General features: G+C 41.9%; 1 long non-coding RNA gene across 3 annotated transcripts in view; it reads right to left on the bottom strand.

The window, feature by feature from the left end:
- Positions 1-15,805, bottom strand: part of LOC144040446 (uncharacterized) — a 97,921-nt gene extending 82,116 nt beyond the window's left edge. For 2 of the 3 annotated variants that reach the window (XR_013289734.1, XR_013289736.1), the window contains exon 1: positions 15,666-15,805. This is a non-coding gene — a long non-coding RNA (uncharacterized LOC144040446). The remainder of the gene's footprint in view (positions 1-15,665) is intronic. The other variant, XR_013289735.1, reaches the window with a different exon arrangement.
- Between the last annotated feature and the right edge of the window lie 1,297 nt (positions 15,806-17,102).

Raw genomic sequence — 17,102 nt, 5'->3', positions numbered from 1 at the left:
GCCCTACCTCGATATGATTGGCAAAGACTGAGCCGCATTTAATTGATGAGATCAAATCTTTTAAATTATTTTAAAATTCTATTTAAAGAGCAAGCGCATCAGAACCGTATCAACACCTCCCGATGAAAAAAAATGTCCAAACTCGACCTTGCCACTGAATGTTTTCATTCTAATGGACGACTTAAATCGTTCTTGGCACTTGATTCATTCAAACACAAAAGCGTGTAAAAACGTTTTTTTAAATATTTTGTCATTCACTCCCAAACACATATTTACACGTTTTTTTTGTTTTGTTTTATACTGAAGTATACTGAAGGCCTTGAAGCAGCTTCTGACATGAAGCGGTCGCTTAAAGCAATGGTAGTTACTTTTTTTTTTTTTTTTTTTTAAACGGCCAGCTGGTGGCAGCAGAGTATAAGAGATCAGCCAGAGCCATTTTGCAACAAGCTCTTTTCCCCACTTTTTGAAACAGATTTGTGAATAATGATAAAACTTAGCTATATTCTAATGCTAATTCCTGCAAAAGGGAAACAGATACAAGTAGACTTTTTTTTTCCTGATGTAAGAAGAGACTCTAATCTTTCTTTTGGTAGGCTCCATGTGTTTATAGCAATAGAACACAATATTCTGTGGGCTTTGCAAAATCAGTCCAAATCCAGTAAAACAGCCGGGAGCGAAGGGGGTTGCTTCGGTGAAAATAACTGCCAGTCAATTTCAATGGGAAATGATTCTTTGAGATGGCAACGAGTGAGGAGCAAGGTGGGTGCATCCGCAGGTACGAATGATCTCCGCACGCACCTGACGAGCAGGAGAGGGGGCAGGAGAGGGGGCAGGCGCCTCATCAGCGAGGCTGACGGATGGACGGCGTGACGGACGGCCAGACACATGCATCAACCGCGGCGACCTCTGCCAGCGCGCTTGTCAAGACCACCCGAAAAAAGAAGAGGAATCCGCACATGCTCCGAAGCGGCGTTACCTTTGACACTAAAGGATGTTTCTGCCTTTCCCCCGTGGGATCGGCCGACTGGCTCACGTGACTAATTAGCGCCGGACTCCCCGCGGGCTGCACATCTTCATTAGGCCTCAAGAGCGCCACATCCATCAGCGTTAAGAGCTGCTGATGAATTCGCCTTGTATCTTCAACACGCCATCAGTCATCATCACAAAGAAAATCAAGACCGCGACCGGCCGTTATCGCGTGCCGTTTGCCGAGCAAACATGGAAAAAGGAGCACGCTGACTCGCTTTTAAAAAGTGCCGATGTGGTATTCGCCATAAACTGTCCACAATGAGATTTGCATGCGTTTTATATGCACAAAAGCGCCGGGATTCAAAAAAGGGTTTTGAGCTTTTTGTCAGGGTTTCAAATAAGGTTGGACTTTCAAAAAACAGTTTCAAGATGCTGTTCTAGACGATGGGTTAGGGTTTTAAGCTGTTGTAAGCCATTGAGTTTCAAGCAAAGGTTGGGGTTTAAAATGAGGGTTTCCTGGTCTAGGCAATCAAATGATATCGTTCCAATATGTAGCGAACGTCTTGAGCACAAGCCGTCGAAAGCATTTCAAAGACTTCTCGATGGGACGAATGAAGTTCCCCTGCGGAGGTTCGGTCCACATGAGGCTGGTTCGGCCTTGGAGGAGGTCGCACTCGCTTCCTCGAGATGTGGAAGGCGTCAAGACAAGAAGCGTTAAACTCAAGTGACAAGCAGCAAGGCCACACGTGGCCAGCAGGAAGGTGGCCTGCGCTTCCATCGCATCATTAGTTCAATGAAAACCCTCACGGGCGACCTATCCGTTCATTCGTTCCCAATTTGGCACGCTTTTTCATTAAGGCTAGGCTTTTTCATTAAGATAGGGATTCAAGACGAGATTAGGTTTGTGTTTCAAAGTAGGGTTGGGATTGCAAATTGGCTTAAAGGTTTTGAATGAGGGTTCAGGTTTCAAACCTGGGCTCGTGTTTCACAACCATTGTTTGAAGTTGACGTTTTAAGTTGGGGTAAATGCTTCTAATCTAGGGTTGTGGTTTTAAATTTAGGTTTCAAGCTTGAGATGTGGTTTCAATTTACGGTTACAAGGTAGGGTTTGTGTTTCATATTAGAGTTGGGCTTTTCAACTTGGGCTAATGTTCATTTAGGGTTTTTTTTTTTTTTTAATTATTATTATTTTACTACGGTTAGTGTTTCAAATAAGATTTTAAAGAGGATTTTATGTCTGAGTAAGGTTTAGGTGTAAAAGGAGTATTTCAGGTGGGTTAAGGTTTCAAATTAGGCTTTCAAAATAGTGAACACACACGGACTTTGTAATGAGGTAGTGTCTCTCACACGTCCTCATTCTGTTGAGTACGTGTCAACATTCTCCCGGCGAGGCTCAAAGTCACCCGGGCGAGCGCGCGAGCGCCGTAATAGCTCCTCCGATGAGTCAGCACCTGATTTGCACTTGTACGGGACGCCATTAAGTGCCGCGTTAGCGTGGCAGGGCGGGCACGGCGTGCCTGGACTGCAGCCATGAAAAACGACCAACACGCAAGGGCTTTTAGCTACGGGGTTAGAGTAGCAACCAAAAGGTTAGGGTTTTCAGGCAATGGTTAGGACTTCAAATCTGAGTTTCAGGCCTAGTTTAGGGTTTTAAATTTAGGGTTTAAAATGATGGTGTGAAGCCAGGGTTTCGAGGTGTTTGCGTTTCAATGTAGCATTTCAAAACTTGTCAGGGTTTCAAATTAGGCTTTCCGCTCCCTTTTTGGTTAGCATCTAGCAGCAATTAGCTTCAGACGAGAGCATCCATCATCTGGCTCCTCCTCTACAAGTCCATGAAGATAAGCAGTGTATTCTCTTGTACACCTCTTGCACGCTTATCCTTTGCGCATGACTTTGACTTGATAGCAGTCATGCGTGCGCTCAGAGGGGGCCATAAATTACAGACAGGCAGCGGGGAGGGAGAGCTCGCATGGGGCGGCGTGCTCGCCATATCCCAGGTGGCTCTAAACAACACCTTGTTTGTCACCGTCTCTTTAAAAGCACCCCAGCGGCAGCCAATAAGATTACGAGCCTGGGGATAGGGTTTCAAGTGATTCAAGACTGGGTTAAGGTTTGGATTTAGAGTTTTAAATTTAGGACCCGAGTTAGGCAATCTGACCTATACTTGATAACCTAAGTAGGGTTGAAGAGAGGATTATGGTTTCAAATTTGGGTTCAAAGGCAGGGTTAAGGTTTCAAATTAGGATTTCAAGTTAGCACTAGGGTTTCGATTGTTAAAAATAAGGTTAAGATTTTAAGCATATACATACATTACAATTTCAGGACAGGACTAAGGTTATGAATTCGTGTTTCAAGCAAATGTTAGGGTTTAAATTAAAAAAAAAAAAAAAGTATACAGTATAGTAAAGAAACCCAAGGAAACCAAACAATGTGGGGAAAAAAATGAACCCAACCAGGCTGAAAGAAAGCAGTTGACAAAATATCAATATATTGACGAGACAATGAGGCACACTGGAGGCCGTTAATTGGCTGAAAAAGGGAACAGGGCTGGAACATGAAACAAAATTCAATTCCATCGAAACAAAGTCAACAAAAACACTGATCGTGACAGAATCAGCTATAGATAATGTTAGGCTTTCAAATAGGGTTGGGATTTTAAACCCATGTTTAGGCTTCTACTGTGCAAGACTTTTAAGCAATTTCTGAGTCTTGCTTGTGCTAGCTTGATGCTAACATTAGCTCTGCTCTCCATGCTTACACTGACGTTTTCTCAAGTGCTTCACCATTAATCAAAATTTTCCAGATTGACTCATCACCGGCCTCATTCTTCGAAGTTTCCTCCAAGCTTGCCTTGAAGGAGGTAAAGCAAGTGTATTTGTGATGACAAAGATGAAAAGCTGTAGCTCGGAGGCGTCAATTTTTGTCTTCTCTTTCGTCACGATGGCCCAAAGGCAAGAAGGATTTCTGGGGGGAGACGCCCGCAGGCACTGAAAAAAAAAAATTCTGCATCTTCACCTTCCTGCTCAAGATTTTTTTTTCCAAGCCACTGGCTGTGGTCATAGAAAATTATTTAATTTCACTCTCAAAATTTGTATTAAGTCAATTATCTATCTATGCTATTGACGCACAGTAAGTCAATTTCGGTGTAGATTGAGACAGTGTTGTTATTTCAGTTGCTGTACTTTTTGTTGCGTGGTGTGCCATGAGATTTTCGAAAATAAAATGCAGAAAATGTCATCTCTCTTTGGATTTTGGTGTTTATTGGCAAGTCTAGCTCGTAACATTGACGAAAATAACATTACATGGGTTAGGGCAGTGGTGTCAAACATGGCCCACGGGCCGAAACCGGCCGCCAGTGGGTTGGATCTAGCCCATAAAACTGCAGTCTTTCACTAAAATTAACTGTTGATGCTAATTTCGTCCACTGGGGGCGCACTGACATCCACTTAAATGACATACTGAAATTTGGCTCATATTTTGTGCGCATTTTTTTAAGGAAATGTCAGATTACTTTGCAATAAAATAATAATGAATGTGATTTTCAGAATGTACGTATAATTATTTTCGCCAATGAAAACTAGAAATGTTTTGACCTGTTATTACTTCTAGTGTATTAGGCTACGGAGATACTAGTGCAGCCCACTTGAGATCAAATTTGGGTAAAAGCGTAAAAACGTCTTGTAAATGTTGCCGTCCTTGTGCAAAAAGTACAGAAACAGAACGCTCCAATAACGGTTGTGAGAATCTCCACATGGGCGACCATTTTGTAAATCACATTACAAAATGAAACCAATCATGTGCGACCTTGGCGCCGTCTTTGTCTGATTCGCTTGGCTTTGCGGCGCGCTCCATCCATCACGTTCTCCTCTTCACCTTTTTTGTCTCGGAGGCAACATTCGCTGCCCGCCTTCCTTCCAAGCGACCCCCTCCTCGTACGTGGTGACCCCCCCCCTCTCTCTCTCCCCCCCTGACATTTGAGGAGGAAGTCGGCCACAGATGTGTTGGCGTGGACGCGGCTCGGCGCTGTCAGCGCTGCTTCGAGGTCAAGAGTGCTTAGCTGGATATTGAAGAGACAGATGGGTGCGGGCGCGAGATGGCCACGCAATGCAATTACCCGAGTCCGTGCCGGCCGTCTGATGGGCCGGCGTCGAGGAATCTGGTGAAGTCGCCATTAGTAGCGCTATTCACAAATTCATCAACAGTAACATTTACAATATAGAAATAACGAATTTTACTCTTCGGTCACATTATTATACTTTTCTTTGGCACGGATCACACACACCATGTGGCTGTGACCTTTCACCTGGCTATCTGCGCCCTTGCACACTTACTAGTTGAATCCAGTTAAGATCGAGTTACACATTGGCACATGGGCTAGGCAGAGTCGGTTCCAGAGTGGGAACCATTTTGGACAGATTTGACCATGTCTTGAATTTGTGGCATTCATTAAGTACTTCAATGAATGAATGAATCGTTGATTTTGGCTCCATACATAACACAGAACAGAAAACACAAATCTACTTTCAATCAAATACTTTAATAATCAGCACCAGGCTTATTTTTGCATATCTTGTACAAGTCTCCTGAATCGCCTCCAATTACAACAAATGTCATGATGATTTTGATGCTGAGGCCAAAGCCCTGTGTAATATAAAAGTAGTGCCTCGTCTCCATTATGAACCTGGGCTCAGTCCCTATTCAAGAGTCTTGAGATATACAGTATTTACGGTTCAAACTATGAGTTTCAGCTTTCAGCTGTTTAATGAATGGGCCAAACAGTCAAAAACAGAAATACAAAATGACAACACTCACAAGGAGCATGGCAAATTTGACATTTCCATTCATTTCAATGAGAAAAAAATGATTTTCTGTTTTACCTTCTTTGGATTGCGGCTTGGCTGTAGATGAGCTGGCAAGTTCACGCTCGTTTGTGCACGCGAGCGCCCCACGCTGGGGTTCCGGGTAAATTGCGGTGGGGTGGCGTCTGATGGCGGTCGTAATGGCTCATTACGACGGCGTGCATGCAGGAAGAAAAGCGAGTGAGCGAGTGAATGATTGATACAGTGATACAGAGTGTGCTCCCTCCACAAGCCCATTAGAGGTGATTTAGTGCCACTGTGGAGTGGGAGGGGGGAAAAAAACACACACACTCTGTGTCCTCTGAATGTCTGATAGCAAACAGCACCAGAACTTCTCACATCAGTCGGGTCTGATGGATTTTTTTCGGATGGAGATGATTGCACAGGTAGCGTAATTGCCCGCGTAATCGCCGGTGGATGCGCCGCTGGGTTAATAGACTTTTATAGTCTGTTTGTTTTTCTGCTTGGGGTCACGATACACACAAACATTCTCGCTCCCCACTCGTTAAATGGTTGACAATGATTGACATGGTGAGGCATGCGGCAAGCCCTCTGCCTCACACTCAAAGGTTCTTGGTTCGAATCTCGGCACGCTGTTTTTTTCTCACATTCCAAAACAAGCCAGCTTTATGGACGCTGAATTGTCCATCGGCCGACGAACAAAATGTTAGTGAAATTGGGCTTCCATGTGAAACGTCAGGATGGCGCTAAAATACACGATAACCTTGACGTGACCTTCTCTGAAAGTTTGAACGTTCGCATCCACCTGTTGAATGTCTTCAGGATTTTATGTACACGTTCACCTGTAAACTCTAAATTCAGACTTGCCGATAGGCTGTAAAAAAACGAAAACCCAAAAATGTGTAAAAATTCTCGATTTAGCGACGGTTTAAAAAAGGTGAAGCATAATATCCTTCGAATTCATTTCAAGGTTGTTTTGACAGTTGCAAGGCCATCGGCATTTGACAGACTCGCCAATTAACACTGGAGTGATGCGGCAAAAAAATTGATCCAGAAGGAGCATCAACAAAAGCTCGATTTAGTGGATGTTATAAAGTGTGATGAAACATTTCCCGTGCCAATTTGAGATTGTTGAACTTCATAATCTCGTACTTAAAGCAACAAAAACACAAATGAAAGTAAAGCCTACGCTGTCAAATGCGGACGGTCACGTCAGTCCGAATGATACCTGAAAAGAAATAGAAAAAAGTAGTGCCTACGTAGTAGGTGACTTTTGGGACACTGTATATATGAATACCAAATCACAACATCATTAATTAGCTGCGCATACAGTGAATAAATCAATTACTGTGAAAATAATCCACCGTGTCAAAATGTCAAACATTGTGCAAGCATAATGAACGCATACATCAAGTCATCGTGTGTCAGGCAAGCATCTAGTATCCACTGGGGGCGCTCTTGAGTCAAATGTCACCCTTTGTTGCGGCTGAGAAGAAGAGAGCCGACCCAATTCACCTCCAGGCGGAAGGAAATCAAACGGAGGCCTGCCGGAACTTTCCGCAACTTTGAAGAAGATGAGACAACTTTTTGTGTCTTTTTCTTTTGTGGCTCTTGAAGGCAATAAATGAAACGAAACTTTTCCATTTCATCTCCACATCTTGCTCGAATGTGCGTGTGTGTGGCAGTGGACCGACACACACACAGACACATGCTTTGTTTTACTGTGGGATGTTTCACCTGTCCTTTAACTCTTTGACTGCCAAAAACGTTAAATAACGTTTAGTAAAATCCTATGGAGGAGTGCCAAAGACGTTAAAAGACGTTTGTTTCAAAACAGAGGTGAAACTAACCATTTTCTATTGTTGATTACTGAAAAACGGAATAAGGTAAAAACAAACTTTTTTTTTCTGATGAAAGATGAGAGTCCAACCTTTCATTTGGTAGTATGTGTGTTTCCATAGTCCAAACACAAAATGTTCTGTGAACCTTGAAAGATCAGTCAAAACGCTTAAATCGGCTGGCACTGGCAACATCCCATTTCTGAAAACGTCTGGCAGTCAAAGAGTTAACATAATTGACATTTTAGAACGGAGCATGGAAGCCACAGGAAAAAAAAAAAAAAAAAGTTATCCTGAGATTCAAGTTGTAATTTTTACAGGTGGTGTAAAGTAAGGATATCTGTGGATTGAAGTTTGAAATGTAGTTCTTTCTTTCAAAATACAACTATCGGCATCAAATTTGAATGACAAATATATTACGATCAAGTGTTTGATTTTAAAATAATGGTGATTTTTAACAAAGAACAGATAGTTTGTAATGAACAAGTGCATTGTTGGTTATGAATTAACAGTATCTATCCGTAAATAAATCAATGCTGCATCTGCTGGTTTATAAGTGAATTTAGGCTGCTTTTTCAATCAAGATTGTGATCTGCAGACATGTCTTGCAAAAGTCACTTTGCCCATCAAAAAAGAAGAAGTGAAATGCATCAGCAGAATAAAAGACTCGTCTGTGTGATGCGCCGCCTCACGTGTAAAACAAGAGAACTTGATGTGTGTTTTGACACGCAAACCGGTTCCAAGTGAGTTAATTTGTTGTGAACGCAAAAACTAACCATCTCCCCCCCAGGACGGGAATGATTCGTTTAGGGGCTGTCCACATCTGTTTTTCCATCTCATCATTAAATTGCCACTTCCTGCATAAAGAAAATTCTGCTCGGTAATGAGAAGGTCCGCGCACGCTCCCCCATGTAGACGCTCATCAAAAGCTTTTTTGAAATGGTGGATAAAAGATGTGGAAATGTGAAAAGAAATACAATAAAAAAAAAAAAAGGAAACGTTTCCCCCCGTAGTGTGCCACAGAAAGCCGGCATCCAAGACTTTTTATTTTCAATTTTTTTGGTTTGCCTCAGGCTGACATCAGAAGATGTCAAAAGGTGATACTATTAAAAACGTACTTTCACTTGAACAATTCTTACACGCAATCATTCTTACGCTTTTAAAAGAAAGATTATCATTTTTTTTTTCACAATTGAAAACAGTCCCCTGGTGTCTTAATAATTGCAAGTGCTTTTGTTAAAGTATCAAAAAGATGGAGGCTGGCAACACACTTTTCTCACCCTTATTCAAGCCTCCCAAAAGTTAGCCTGTTTTGAGGGGGCGGTCCTTACTCATGCAAATGAGTCGCCGGCAGCCAATTGCTCTACTCTGCATATTGTGAAGGCAAGCAAATTCTATTTGTGGAAGCGAGGAAAGACAATTTAAAACATTTTCACTGATGGAAGCAGCACTTCAAAAACACAATGCTGAAATGCGTTCCATTTCACATAGCTGCATTTTTCAGTTCTTCTATGAAAAAAAAAAAAAAATAAAGTTATAGAAGTTTCTTCTCTATTAAGTCCAGTGACATTTTTCACTAGTAAATAGTCGGCGACACCAGTAGAGTGCATGAAGAACAGCAACAGGCTGAATGTGATTCTAGTGGATTGCTGACTCATGTGAAGAGCAGTTGAACAGACAAAAAGCAGCAAAGGCCTCAGGGGAACTCGTCGCTCCTTTGAGTCATCAAGCATCCAAAAGAGTTTGAAAAGAGACCCCTGAACGCGTTGCAGCCGCCGCCCTATTGAACGGCAGCCAACGGGCCGCGTTTCATCCGCCATCAATGGCGGCCGAGACGACATGAGAAGCGACGAATGATCAGTGGTGACGGGAAACAATCAAAGCCGCTTAATCTGATGCAAATGAGACTGGATTGAAATTTGGGGGAGGAGGTGGGCAATCAGGCGCCACGCTTGAGGCTAACCACACGCTAGCTTTATTGCAAAGTGTACTTTGTTGCTCCTGATCAATATAGACCTCGCCCCCAGTAAGTGATTGTCAAAACCAGGTTAAACGGGGTCGGTAGGGACCTCGCGTGGTGGCAAACTAAAGGAATCTATATAGTTTCCAGAGGGCCTGTCCACATCAGGCGAGAGAGCACGCCTAAACCCTCCGACATTATTGACTCCTGGTTATGCGTATGAAAATGATCAGCATAACCCCTGAGTCCCAAATCCCAATCCGGCCGTCAAAAAACCCGGTGGGTTAACATACAGTAAGTCCGACTCCAAGCACCCAAACATCCTTCGAGGGCCAAGATACCCAAAATAACGCCTCATAGGCAGGTTCAGGACTTGCTGGATCTCCAGAAACTGGAATTTCGACTTTTGATTCAAAGATTTCAAATCCAAATTGGTATTGTCGCAATCTGCGGCGAGGTTTTTACCTTCCCCATCCCTGACCCGATCCGTAAAACTCAAAATCAACCCTAACACTAATACAGATGTTTTGGCATTTATGGTGTGTCCTTTAGAAGCTCAAACGCAAAGTCTGAAGCTCTCAACAGTGCGGCAGAACAAATAACCACCAACCACCCTGTTACCACCACATCAATTGAAGTTAATCTCATCTTTAAATTGTGTTGAAATCAACTTCAAACGTTTACAAGCGTGCCAAAAACGGCAGCTTGTTTTACGAGGTTTCATCATGTCAGACATTTGTGATCTAATTCCACCGGAGACGAAGAGCAGCAGACGCGAGATGACAAAAACCACCACGACGACGTTTCTGTCTCTTGGGTCTCGGCAGACGCAAAAGTCATTATCATCCCAGCAAGTACATCTGCTTCAAAACAAATAGACACACTCGCTTAAACGGCACGGCAGAAAGCCCTCATCGTGCTTTAGTTTGCATTCTTGTTGGCATTTTTATGATCTAACTTTTGTCGTCTTCAATAGAGATCCGGTGTCGGTACCAGATGTGATCGGCTGCCAGATTGAAACGAGGTCGCCTACCGATGACGTCACGCTACAGATTGGCTGGAGATTAGCCGTTTACAATTGTTCAATAAAAGTTATTTGGGGAAAAAAAATCCGGTTGACGTCAAAACATTGGAAAGCAAATATTAAAGATGTCGTTTAACCCGTGGACAGTATTTTATTTTGAAATGGCTTGGTCAGAACCAACAAAAAGCCCAAAAATTGTCACAATAACGCATAGGGGTTAAATACAAAAAAAATTGACAAAAATTGTCAAAACGTAAATAAGCAAAAAATAAATAAAAGCAGGATACTTTAAGATTTAACAAATAAATTTTTTTTTATTGAAGCGCCGTCGAGCTTGCCGATGACATCAGTACAGCAGCACTAACCAAATACGCGATTCAGACGTGTTCATTTTTTTGCAAAAATTTTTTTGACTACACTAAGGGAAAATAAATTCGGATTGTACAAACTTTGGCCTTTGTATGATCACATTTGAAAGCAGTCACCGGCAATAGAGGAGGTAATTCCACGTGGCAGCGTCGTCGAGTTGTTAAGAAAAAAAAAAAAAAGCACTCCTGACACTTCATCGCCAATCCAACATGTCCACCTCGCACATGCATATCATGAGACTGTCAATGCTCTTGGGCAGAAAGTTGACGGATAAACGCTAATTTATGCCCTCGTCGCCGTTGTAGTCCATTAACGTTGCGCCGCTACTTTCCTGCCGTGTTCAGAGAAATAGTCACGTGACGTCCGCATCTCTATTTGGCGGTACCATAGCGCCTTCTATTGACATCCCCCAGTGACGTAAAGGAAGTAAATTTGAGGGCCTTAATGCAAACAGTGGACAGCGTTTTATTGCTTTTTGATTGCACTTCAGTCAGCAGGAAGCAGTTGAAACACTACTTGAACTCCCTGGCGAGTGGCGAGTGTGATCTCCGCCAATGAGCAGCCAACCTCTCGAGCCCGACGCCGCCAGAACAGCCAATCGGCACGCAGGAGAGCAAAGTACGCATTCGTGACTGCCCTCCAATCTTATCGCTGGAAAAGCATCCAGGTGAAATCCATTCAGGGATCGCCACAAGTAGACGGCGCTTCCTCCCGGAGGGATCGTGCGGTCGTAAATAAACGAGGGAGGTTGAATGAGATGAGATGAGATGGAGCCCGTGTCGCCTTGTTTGCAAAGTTGCAATCCTCCAAAGTCAAACCCGATCTTGAACTCAAACTTCCACAATTGATTTGAACCCTAACCTTAACCCCAACCCTTAATTAGGATTGCACAAGTTGACCTTTGGTGAGAAAAGTTTATTAGGGCCCAAAATAGTGACCGCGGTGAGGTTTTTGTAGAACTATTTATTATTCTACAATCACTGCTCATAAAATATTTTAATCTTAAAAAGGACTTAATCATAGATTTTTTTTTATTGCCTTGAGTATCGTGCTAGTTATCAGCAGCCTCTGTGAGTACCCGATACCTTTACGTATCAGCCCGATACAGATACCTGGTATCAGGACTTGCCCATGCCTAATACATTTTCCATATTGGATGTGAATTGATAGCGTACCTAAGTAAGTGTCCAGATGGTGTACCGGAAGAATATCTATTCAAGTGTTCAGGACAGATGATGTCAAGTGATCCACTGAAATCCGATGAGGGCCCACCTGTGCAATAAAGTGCCCCCCCCCCCCCCCCGCACTATCTCCACTTCCTACGATGACGAGAGGCCGACAGGTCGTCAACAGATGGTGACATTCGCAAGCCCGGAAGGTTGGCCCCGAGTCGGAGGAGCACCTGTCAACAAGCGCAAAAAGGCCCTCCGGAACTTTATTAACCTGCGCTGCCACACGCACGAAAACCCATCAACAATGAATGACGTCGTGTGTGTGCACGCGCGCGTTTGTGTGTACGTGCGCAACAACCTCTTGTAAACATTTCATCATGGAGGACCTTTGGCCGTCTTGCCATCTGGAGCGTGTCACCTCCACAACCGCAATTAATTGTTTCTCCTCCTCCAGGATGTTGTTTAGTTCCACACTTTTGCATGGATTTGCTTCAGTGGCGCAGCATGTTGGACCAGTGGCTAGAATGGCTGCCTCGCAGTTCGGACAGGATAATTTTTTTTTAAGTATTCCGCACCACCCTGATGATCAATGTCAGCACAGGCCAGTTTATCAGATGTCTGTAAAGCAGGGTACACGCATACAGATAATTGTGCCGATTATTAGCTCTTTGACTGCCAGACGTTTTCAGACGGGATGCCGTGGGTGCCAGCCGATTTAAGCATTTTGACTTATCTTTCAAGGTCCACAGAAAATGATGTGTTTGGACTATGGAAACACACATACTACCAAATGAAACATTGGACTCTCATCTTTCCCCAGAAAAAAAAAAAGTTTGTTTCTACCTTATTCCGTTTTTGAGTAATCAACAATAGAAAATGGTTAGTTTCACCTCTGTTTTGAAACAAACGTCTTTTAACGTCTTTGGCACTCCTCCATAGGATTTTACTAAACGTTATTTAACGTTTTTGGCAGTCAAAGAGTTAGCCTAATCCCCCACGATCATTGTTGTTTTTTTAAATGATCAAGCTGATTTTATTAACTCATTCACTGGCAGCCATTTTCACTGAAGCAACCCCCTTCACTCCCAGCTGTTTTACTGGATTTGGACTGATTTTGCAAGGCCCACAGAATATTGTGTTCTATTGCTATTAAAACATGGAATCTACCAAAAGAAAGATTAGAGTCAAATTTTTCATCAGGAAAAAAAAAAGTATATTTCTATCTGCTTCCGTTTTGCACCAGTTAGCATTATAGCATATAGCATCATTTTGTCAGCTTTCACCATCTATGTGGTCCAAGCAGGGCCTAAGTACTTAAAAGCTTGTGGTAAACATTTCAAAGCAAGAAAAAAATATGCCAAATGAAAAAAACAAAAACAACAATAAAAAGCTAGTGAGTGTGAGATATGGCAGAAGATGAGTTCTTAAGCAGCGCATGAGAAAGCAGCATTTTCTCATCGTGTGAGTGGTTTCAAGAAGAAGAAGAAGAAGAAGAAGAAGAAGAAACTACTTGGCCCAAATAATGATGCAACTTCTCATTAGAATTACACTTGGGCTCGCACTTTAATGACTGTCTGTCTCGGGAATAATCATTTCCCAACTAGGAGTGTACTTTCTTCAAATAAGTACTCGCCACTTGCGTCCGAAACCACTTCAACAGTCACAACTCATTTTTAAGAGTTTTGGGGAGCTTCTTTTTTTTTTTTTTTTTGTACTTGTTGAAACTCAGTCATTATTATGAGCTGCTGTTTATGAGGAAATTGGGAAAATACGCACAACCCTGTAAGTCCACTTTATGAACTGTTAACATTATGAAAGTGTCTCGTTTCTTAAGGTTTGACGGCGTCGCAGCACTCATTTTGGCAAGCGTTGTACATCCTGGCGAAAATGTGTGCATTTTAGAGGTCACCACCACGACCCCGCAACATATTATTTTCTCCCATAATGCCACATTATGGGAATAAATGTTGACAGATGAAAACATGCAAAAACAAACACACACTCACAGACATAAACAAGAACACACATACTCATAGGAACACACAGCCCCAAAAATCTCTACGGCCACAAAAAACACAAGAACACACACAAACGCACATTAGAACACACATGCACAAACCCTGAGGACAAGAAAGATAGACAGAGTGTGTGTGTGCGTGTGTGTGTGTGTGTACGAGGCCCCCCCCCTCCGTTCCCAAAACAGCAGCAAGCCAGCAGGGACAGCCGTAATCGAGCAGCCTTAGTCTCAAATCCGTGTGTGCGTGCGTGCGTGCGCACAACCCGTGACCTCCCGACAAGCGCTACAAGGTCCAACATAGAACAATAAGCACTTTTCATATTCCTCCTCATGCAAGGCCGTCAAGTAGATTAGCATCAGAAGTTCAATAAACGCATAACTCAAAAGTGTCATGTGAATTTATTTGCATGATTTTTATTTTTGCTATGGCAACGCCAAACGTTTATTTGTTTCCAAATAAAGTCATTCTAATGTGTGTCAAAAGAAACAAGTGCATAGTGTAAATGCAAATATTCAAGTGCTATCATTTTCCTGCTGTGCCTCTTAATTCCTGCAGGGGCACCAGTGAGCCACATGTAGGCAAAATTTGTAGCGGACTTCCTGCTCAAAACATTTTTTTTTTATTGCAAAACATACAACAATCATGAGTGTAAAAACAAGTCCTCCATCTTGTCCAGACAAGTTTTATTTTGAAATCTGACGTCGAAGCGACCACACGCTTGCTCCTCCGATCCCGCACGGGGTTAGCAACAACACGTATGCGGCGGGAGAAGAAAATTAGGACGCGGGACTGTCAAGGTTTCAGTCTGCCGCCCACCCGCCCGCCTGCCTGCCAGCACTTCCAATTAAGGAGGAGAAACAACACACAACAAAAAGGTGGCACGGCAAAAATAGAAATGCGAGGAGGCCGGATGAACTCAAAACGCAACCATGGCTTCTCTATACACACAAATATCGACAAACAACTCCTCATCAACAAAGGAATTATAGCCAGAACACTTTGGGGGGGTTAAAGACATAAAGGAAATGAACTCATTCACTGCCATTGTCAAGTTATTTGATTTAAGTGCAGTTTCTTAAACTTGAAAAAGAGACAAACATTCACTTGAACATTCCAACTGGGATTCACTCAATGACAAGTTTCCATTTTCAAGGCATTGATCATTAAGTGAAAAAGCTTTCAAACAAGAAAACACAATATGTACAAAAATATTACAAACAAGCACATTGAACACATGATCAGCCCTCATTCAACTCCTGCTAATTCAGAATCATCATCACAAACTTTTCACCATGTGTGACTGAAGGCAGGCTCGAAACAGAGCGTATCAATTCAAGCAATTAACAAAACAATTAGCCAGCAGTCAACACCCTCATAGCAACACCCGTCCTCCTAAACTGCCTCTCATCATATTAGCTTAACAGACAAGTGTAAATTCAAACAATTAAACAAACACGACCTCCGCTAGACTCTCCATTTAATAAGTTGCTCTTACCGGCTGCGTCTTCAACTTTGGGACGCTTCCCCTGCGCGCCGATTACTCCACAGCAGTCAGCGATACGTAAGAGTGCAACACGGTGCTGCTCGCTAGCGCTATGCTAACAGTAGGGCTTATTTTAAGGTGACACCAACGGTACAACTCCTTAAATGCTCCGGGTGCAACAGGTGGTCTGCTCTTGTCAATCTGCAAATTATCTTACAAGATTTATTTACTTTCTACATTCTCTACATTCTTTACTTGTATAATTTTAATTTCTACTTTTACTTCTACCATATCAAATAAACTTAATATTACGTTAATATTTTTTTAACTGTTATTTATTTAAATCTCTATCATTCGCTATAAAATTAACTGTTATTTATTTAAATCTCTATCATTCACTATAAAATTTAAATAATGTTTGAGACCACTGGTTTGACTTCGCAGCTACAGACGTAAAAAATTAATTTGAACCATTTCTATTAGTTTAACATTTTTTTCCACTTCTGTTAACAGGAGTATGAAAACTTAGAAAAAAAATATTTACTGTACATTTAAAACAGATATAAAATTTACGATTAATCGTGAATTAACTAGTGAAGTCATGCGATTAATTACGATTAAACAAATTTAATCGCTTGATGCCCCTAATTTTTAATCATCTTTTATTTATTTATTTACTTTTAAAAGAAAAGATTATTAAAAATTAGGGGCATCAGGCGATTAAATGTTTTAATCGTAATTAATCGCATTACTTCACTAGTTAACTCACGATTAATCACAAATTTTATATCTGTTCTAAATGTACAATAAAATGAATATATATGTTTTTATACTCTTGATAACAAAAGTGGGGAAAAAATTTAACTAATAGAAATAGTTCAAACTAATTGTTGACATCCGTAGCAGTCAATGGCAGTGAATGAGTTAAAAGTAATAATAATGATTAATTAATAAATAACTAAAACGAATCTTTTTCAAGAATTAATGATAATTTATAGAATTTATAATCAGAATTTATGCATTTTTCGGCTGTTCGTGGGCCAGGACGGTCCCAATCCCCCGCAAATAGTACGGGTCAACTGTACAGTAAAATAAATTGTTTTGATAGATTGACTAGATGAGTCCATCTTCTGATCATACTTGCTGAAAAACTTTTTTCACCCCCCAAAAAATGGAAGTTTTTGGTCCTAGCATTAGTTGAAGTTTCGTTCCCGTGTGCCCCAAACACTCTTTGCTATTTTCATATGATGTGATAACGACACAAAATGAACGTGGGACGACTTCCTCCATTGTGCTGACTCAGGATCCCGCCGCCACCCCTTCTTCACGCCTTCACAGCGGCCATCATTTATCTGGCCAGGAAATAACAAAATGTTTTATGCATTGCTCGACGACAGGCAACATTATTTTCGCTGTATTTCTCGCTGATAAACAATCCATTAACCAGAT

Source organism: Vanacampus margaritifer, chromosome 20 (assembly GCF_051991255.1).
Source record: "Vanacampus margaritifer isolate UIUO_Vmar chromosome 20, RoL_Vmar_1.0, whole genome shotgun sequence".
In the NCBI taxonomy this organism is placed as follows: Eukaryota; Metazoa; Chordata; class Actinopteri; order Syngnathiformes; family Syngnathidae; genus Vanacampus; species Vanacampus margaritifer.
Note: the sequence above shows the minus strand (reverse complement) of the source record. Positions and strands in the feature narration are given on the sequence as shown.